We start from the raw sequence: 7,952 nt of genomic DNA, 5'->3' as shown, positions 1-7,952 counted from the left end.
ATATATATATAGAGAGAGAGAGAGAGAAGCAATTAAGGACATTTGAGTATGAATTGCTAGATGTGATAATGAAGCTGAGAGATTATGTTAAAAAGTAAGTGTCTGTTAGAGATACATACTGAGGTATTTAAAGGAGGAATGATAGGATATCTGGGATTTATCTTAAAAGACTTCAGCAACAAAAAACAAATTGGAAGAGAGGGGTAGCTGAAGCAAAATCTGCAAACTATTGACAACAATTATTGCAGGGTGATGGGCACACAGGGAACCACTATACCATTTTCTCTCCTTGTATGTGTACCTTTCTCAATAAAACACAGAGAAGAGAGGGCTGCCAGGGGATTACACAAAATCAGTAAAGACAATTATTGCTGGGGAGTAGAAGGAGGAGGAATTTTTCATTCACATCTACAGTATGGACTGCTTTGATGCTTTCTTCTAAATGCATTTTCACTTTTGGGTATTTACCCCAAAAACACTTGTATTATGTTTAAATTTTTTTAAATAGCAATCAAATGTTCCTACTTTTGTTAAAATAAATTAGAATGATGGTTAGCAGTGACATGAGAAGACTATATAAGGTAGAGATGGGGGAGGGGCTTGGGGAAAGGAGACTGTCTCTTTGTGTACTACCACCCAGTCTTACAGATACCAATTGATGAAGTGGGCAATGGTACCCACCGTAAAGAGAAAGGTGAATGAAATCCTTGAGCTGAGATAACAGGAAATCTGGAATGGGGTTGAGATGTGGGACTTAGCAGAAATAAGGCCCATGGGAGATTTTCCAGCAACCCTCACTTAGCATTGTGTTGAGTTGAGGTTGATGACACTACACAGGGAATGTTCTTCAAATGCTACTAACATTTATTAAGCACCTACTCAGTCAGTGTTTGATTACTGCTGACCTTTGACTTTATGCACTAGTTCAAACTATTATAAAGTGGGTCTGGCCAATACACAGAAATGTGTATGATATTAAAATAAAGTTTCAAAATTCTGAACTATTTCCCATATCAGTTCAAGGAAAGTAAAAAAAAAAAAAAAAAAATCCTCCCTGCACAAGAACTTTATGCAGCCTTATTTGTGATGGTTAAATGTTCAATACTGGCTTGTCAACTTGACAAAGTCTTTATGTAGCCAGTTTGACAACCATGAAGACCAGAAAAAAAGTGATTTCAAACATTTTCTTATATTAAGTAAATACAAAAACTGATATTTATTAGAAAATCATTTGGGGGCACCTGGGTGGCTCAGTCGATTAAGCATCTGCCTTCAGCTCAGGTCATGATCCCAGGGTCCTGGATGAAGCCCTGAGTCCTGCTCCCTACTCAGTGGGGGGCCTGCTTCTCTCTCTCCCTCTGCCTGCCACTCCCCCTGATTGTGCTCTCTCTCTCTCTGTGTCAAATAAGTAAATAAAATCATTCAAAAGAAAAGAAAAACATTTTTTGGATACCCAACTTGGTCACAAGTGCGTGAACAGATTAAAGGAGAACCATGGAAATGTTTATATTTATATGAATATAAGCAATATAATGGTTATATTAAGGTGATGGATAAAGTTGACTCTTTCTATATGCTCTTTTATGCTGTAAATTTAAACTGAATTCAAACATCTACTGAACACTTACCATGTACTGGGTGAAAGCCAGGTTGAGAAATGCACAGGTATTAAGTATGGCATATGTAAATCAGAATCAGAGTTTCAGCAGAAAGTAGACTAATGACTGACAGACAGACAGATGGTAGATAGATACATAAATAAGAAATTGAAGGAGGGAGGAAAGGGAAGGGTGGAAGATGGAAGGCAGGTAAGAGGGATGGAGCTTCTAAAATGGCCTGGAGTGATTTCATCTCCTGATATGCATGACCTATTATAATTTCTTCCACTTGAGTAACTTGCTTTTAACCAACAGAATATGGCAATAAGGGATGTCACTTCTGTGATTAGGTTTCAAAAGACGGACTTCTGTTTTCCTCAGACTCTTTCTTGCTTTGATGAAACAGGCTCTCATGGAGTGGTTCATGTGTCAAGGAACTACTGAAAGTTCTCCAGCCAAAAGGAAGCAAGAAAGTGAGGCTGTCAGTCCAACCACCCTTGAAGAACTGAATCCTGCCATCAACTACATAAATGATCTTGGAAATAGATCCTTTCCCTGTCAAACCTTCAAATGGGACCCCAGCCCTGACGGATAACCTGACTGTAGTCTTATGAGAGACCCTGAAGTAGAGGATCTAGCTAAGCTGTGTCAGATTCCTGACTCACATAGGCTGTGAAATAAGAAATGTGTGCTGTTTTGTTTCATGAACATAGAGGAAGGGAAGGAAGAATAAAATAAGATGAAAACAGAGAATGAGGCAAACCATAAGAGACTCTTAACTACAGGAAACAAACTGAGTGTTGCTGGAGGGGAGGTGGGTTGGGAAGATGGTGTAATTGGATGATGGACATTAAGGAAGGCAACTGAAGTAATGAGCACTGGGTGTTATATGCAACGGATGAATCACTAAATTCTACCCCTGAAACTAATAATACAGTATATGTTAACTAAATTGAGTTTAAATTAAAAAAAAATAAAAAGAAATGTGTGTTGTTTTAAACCACAACACTTTGGGATAATTTATTATTCAGTTTAGACATAAGTAATAGCGATAGAAACAATTTTATTATATTGTTTCATGGAAATTTTAACAATTTTAAACCTCTAGACTCAAACAAACTTGGTTAGGAAGTATTAGTTTTAATTCCTTCCATTTTTTCCCTTAGACTCTATAAGCACAAATTCCTCTTCCTCCTCAGAATTGTTTGCTAATAAGAGAAGAGGGGGAAAATATTTTTTCAAGAATCGTACAAATCACAACAATCAACAAAACAAGGAGGCAACCCACAGAATGGGAGAAGATATTTGCAAATGACACTACAGATAAAGGGCTGGTATCCAAGATCTATAAAGAACTCCTCAAACTCAACACCCAAAAAACAAATAATCAAGTCAAAAAATGGGCAGAAGACATGAACAGACACCTCTCTGAAGAAGACATACAAATGGCTAACAGACACATGAAAAAATGTTCATCATCATTAACCATCAGGGAAATTCAAATTAAAACCACATTGAGATACCACCTTACACCAGTTAGAATGGCAAAAATGGACAGGGCAAGAAACAACAAATGTGGGAGAGGTTGTGGAGAAAGGGGAACCCTCTTACACTGTTGGTGGGAATGCAAGTTGGTACAGCCACTTTGGAAAGCAGTGTGGAGGTGCCTCAAAAAATTAAAAATAGAGCTACCCTATGACCCAGCAATGGCACTCCTGGGTATTTACCCCAAAGACACAGATGTAGTGAAAAGAAGGGCCATATGCACCCCAATGTTCATAGCAGCAATGTCCACAATAGCCAAACTGTGGAAAGAGCCGAGATGCCCTTCAATAGATGAATGGTTAAAGAAGATGTGGTCCATATATACAATGGAATATTACTCAGCCATCAGAAATGATGAATACCCAACTTTTACAGCAACATGGATGGGACTGGAGGAGATTATGCTAAGTGAAATAAGTCAAGCAGAGAAAGTCAATTATCATATGGTTTCACTTATTTGTGGAACATAAGGAATAGCAGGGAGGACATTAGGAGAAGGAAGGGAAAAATGAAGGGGGTGGAAATCGGAGGGGAAGACGAACCAGACTACAAACTCCGAGAAACACACTGAGGGCTTTAGAGGGGAGGGGGGTGGGGGGATGGGTTAGCCTGGTGACGGGTATTAGGGAGGGCACGTACAGCATGGAGCACTGGGTGTTACACGAAAACAATGAATCGTGGATCACTACATCAAAAACTAATGATGTATTGTATGGTGACTAACATAATATAATAAAATAAAATTTAAAAAAAAGAATCGTATAAATCACAGTAATGATAATAATGACAACAGTAGCTACCATTCCTAGAACATTCACTCTCTACCTCAGGCAGTGCTCAAAAAACTTGAGCTCTATCAAGTCATCCAACATTCCCAACATTCCCAACATTCCTGTTACTCCTATTTTGCAGAGTAACAGAAAGTAAAGTACAGCAAGGCTAAGTAAATTCTGCAAGGTTCTACAGCTTTGAGTTTAAATTAAAAAAATAAAAAGAAATGTGTGTTGTTTTAAACCACAACACTGTCAGTTGCAACAAGTTACCACACTTTACTTCAAACCATCTTTTTTATCTTTTCCTCAAAACAACTGTCCAGGTAAGGGGAGTTGGAGTTGGGGATAATTATTATTATTATATAATTATTATTATTATTGTAAGTGCACTAAAATGAACATTACAACACGTCAGGCAACATCCTAAAATGTAAATGCTTAACATCCAATATCTCTCATTTTGCCACACCTCCCCCGTGAAATCCCATGAGTTAGTTATTGTTATTCTCATCTTTAAGACAATAAAAGAGATTAAACTAGAAATTTTAGCAAATGGAAAAAGTAGTGCTTATCTCATAGGGTGATGCTATCGGTTGAACTGTGTCCCCCAAAGAGATAGGCTGACATCCTATACATCAGAATGGGACTTTATTTGGAAATAGGGTCATTGTAGATGTAGTTAGTTAAGATGAGGTCACACTGAAGTTTTAATTAGCTAAGATGGTGGTCACACTTAATGTCATATAACTGTTGCCCTTATAAGAAGACACAGACACATCCACTGAGGAGAATGGCATGTGATGATGAAGACACAAAGAGGGAAACTGACCACAAGAAGATGGAGGCAGAGATACTGGAGTTATGCTACCACAAGCCAAGGGATGCCTGTGGCCACCAGAAGCTGGAAGAGAAAAGGAAGGATCCTCCTTTAGAGACTTCAGAGAAAGCCTGGTCCCACTGACACCTGGACCTCAGATTTCTAGCCTCCAGAATTGTGAAAGAATAAATTTCTCCTGTTTTAAGCCAACCAGTTTCTGATACTTTGTTATGACAGCCCTAGGAAACTAATACAGGTAGTTTGAAAGTAAAATGAAAAAAAAAGGTTATGTTAAAATGCTGAATAAAGAGTATTTAAAGTATTCCACAAAGGGTATTTTAAAAATGCCCCTGTGTATGAGGAATGCTAATATTGTGCCAGATTATGCAAAGCCACGGAATTAAAATGAGTGCCTTTTCCCACCGTATTTATTTTACTCTAAGATTTTTGTGGGAAGAGTGGTAATTAATTTAACTGGTAAGTAATTTAAATATTAAAAAAAACAAAAGGACAGTCAAGCAAACAGATTTTTTTTAAGAAGAGAAAGAAAGGGTTTTTCATCGTCGTTATTGTTCTTTAAAGGCATGATTGTTCGATATCCCCAGACTGTCAGAGAAGTACCACTAGGATGCTCTCTGAGCGGGAAAACAGGGGTATAAAAATATGATGAGTCCTGAATTTAGACTTTGGGGGCCAGGATCTGTGGTTTTCAGCAAACAGAGTGGTAACTCCCCATCTGGTCTGAGAAGAGGGTAGAGGTAAGGTCTTAAGTTTGGGAAGAAACTATTTGACAGCAACTCTCCCATATCCCCAGGCTGCAACACAGGCACTGGTAGAAGTACCCCAGGTCCCTATCCAGAAAGGTTTCTTGCCATTCTGGTGAAACAGGCCACTCTGACTCACCAACATGGCAGACACTCAGGGCAAAAGGCAATTCCTGCTGTTCCCTGGCAAGGCTGCCCAGAAGAGCTTTTTTGAGCGTCTTTGCCTTGACAGGATCACACTCTGTGGTCATAATGACAGCCAGGATTTGCTCCATATTCCTTGACTTCCTAAGCATTGTCATCTCCCCTTCTCTTTTGATCCTTATAAACAAACCTTACTTAATAAAATAGAAAGATAGCTGTGGTCATAAAATGTGAGTAGTCTTTGGATGGTGGTTCAGAGCATGTCCATGGGTCTAACTGGCCTAGGTACCTCAGCTCTACCACTTCCTAGGAGGCTAACTAAGGTAGGCAAGCTATTTAATCTTGCTGAGTCTCAGAAGCCTCTTTGTAAGAGGATGCTACTGATATCTACTTGAATCATTGCTGAGGGGATTGTGATAATGTGACACTATTTATGAAGTGCCAGGTATATTGCTGGTGTTTAAAAAAAGGTACCCTCCTGAAAAACAAACTGAGGGTTCTAGAGGGGAGGGGGGTGGGGGGATGGGTTAGCCTGGTGATGGGTATTAAAGAGGGCAGATTCTGCGTGGAGCACTGGGTGTTATACGCAAACAATGAATCAGGGAACACATCAAAAACTAACGATGTAATGTATGGTGATTAACATAACAATAAAAATTTAAATAAAAATAAATAAATAAATAAAGGTACCCTCTTACCCAACTGACCTCTCTGAGTCATCTTGCAGCTAGAATAAGCATAAATCAGACAGGAAATGCAATCTGCTTAAAGTCACATTTCTGAGTCTGACTCACTTACTCAGCAACTCTTCTGTGCTGGGCACTGTGCTAACAGATGCAAGCATTGCTCCTCCCTTGGCCCTAACAGGTTCTGTTTATACCCACTGGCTGGCTGCCAGTTTTGAGGAAAATCTGCCCCAGGGCCTTCAGTCCTCAGCTGGGCTCCCTCTTCAGCCCACTCCTGACTCAACTTATTCCTGGTCAATCTAGTCAAACCCTGGCTGGCCATGGGCTGCAAATGTATCCTTGAGGTCTAAATAGCCCCAGACCTCTATCAAGCATCCAAAGCCCCCAGGCCTGTTCAAAGTATGCCATAAGTATACCGACCCAACTTTCCATTGACCTCAATACCTGAAATGCTGGGCGCTGGGGCTTCTGGAATCCACAATCTAAAGAGTGTTAAGAGCTAATTACAATTAAAAAAATTACAATTTTTTAAAAAATTACCGTTAAATGCAAACCACTATGTACTCATAATCTTAATCATCATAGCAAACCTTATCTCTGTTTAGAAATGAAGAAATGGGCCGCCGAGAGGTTACACAAGATAATCAGGGCGGATTCTCATCTAGTCTTGGGTCCCAGGCTGGGCTTTGTGCCCCGGCACACGTGGCCTTGCTGTTGAAGCACCTGGGTGTCAGCTGCTTATCTAAATAGTGTGGTTATGAGAATTAAGCGGTAATGCATGGGAGGTGCTTAGCCCCAGCCAGACACTAAGTGATCACAGAAGGTAGTTTTGTTCTTGTTTCTGTCTGTTGTGTTCTCATTGTGCAGGGTCACAAACCTAAGTGGGATTTCCCGTTCGGGCCCATGCGACCTCACCCCCGCCCTGCTCCTACGCTCCACCACGTGGTCACCTGAAGGAGCGGGTACTTGGCCTGGCCTGGAACTACGTAAGGGGCCACAGGTGCTCAGCAGCCATAGCCCTGACCGCCTCCCACCTGGTAGCACCGTGAGCGCCCCAGGGGGCTGCCTTGGGTTTGGGTTCCCAGGGAGCTTCCCTCTGCAGGGGCAGCAGGTGCAGAGCGCGTTCCCCTATTTACCTCTGCTGCGTCCTCCCAGAGGAGCAGGGTAAAGACGCCTCGCTGGGGGGCTGGGTCCATCGCACGAACACGCATCTAGGCAGAGGTGCGTCCCAGGGAGCAACCTGGAGCCCGAGGAACTGCTTTTCTAGGGGCGTCCAGGCTCTACGCCCGCCCCCGGGGGAGCTTTGTTCTTTCCCTGGCCACTCCTCATAGGGGCAAGCTGCGCTTCCGGGAGGCCCTTCTGCCAGGAGCCGAGGCTCCGCTGGGGCCCGCTCCTGGACGTGAGGGGTCAGCGAAGCGGTTATCTGCAGTCAGACACGCGACTTTTGATTTGACCCCTGACTCGCTGAGGGAACTTGGGCAGGCTGCTTTTGCCTCAGTTTCCCAGTCTGCACAGTGGGGACACAAAGCTGACGAACGCGTTCCTAAGGCCCTAGGCTCCCAGTCGGCAGCCTGGCCCTACTCGGCCGCTGGGCCGCGAATGCTACGGCCCGCGCGACTACAAGC

At 42.0% G+C, this 7,952-nt stretch overlaps 1 protein-coding gene across 6 annotated transcripts in view; it reads right to left on the bottom strand.

The window, feature by feature from the left end:
* The window catches only part of ASTN2 (astrotactin 2), an 899,232-nt gene that overhangs the window by 193,580 nt on the left and 697,700 nt on the right, over positions 1-7,952 (bottom strand). Inside the window, exon 1 of one of the 6 annotated variants that reach the window (XM_073905832.1) lies at positions 7,464-7,847. The exons of the other annotated variants lie outside the window; for them this stretch is intronic. The gene's annotated coding sequence lies outside the window, so the exon portion shown is untranslated. Of the gene's footprint in view, positions 1-7,463; positions 7,848-7,952 lie in introns of those variants that run through there. 6 annotated transcript variants of the gene reach the window in all.

This window comes from Callorhinus ursinus, unplaced genomic scaffold (genome assembly GCF_003265705.2).
Source record: "Callorhinus ursinus isolate GAN/ISIS: 27379988/994484 unplaced genomic scaffold, GSC_fseal_2.0 scaffold24, whole genome shotgun sequence".
Taxonomy (NCBI): Eukaryota; Metazoa; Chordata; class Mammalia; order Carnivora; family Otariidae; genus Callorhinus; species Callorhinus ursinus.
The sequence above is the reverse complement of the archived record's forward strand: the minus strand, read 5'-3'. Positions and strand labels throughout refer to the sequence as shown.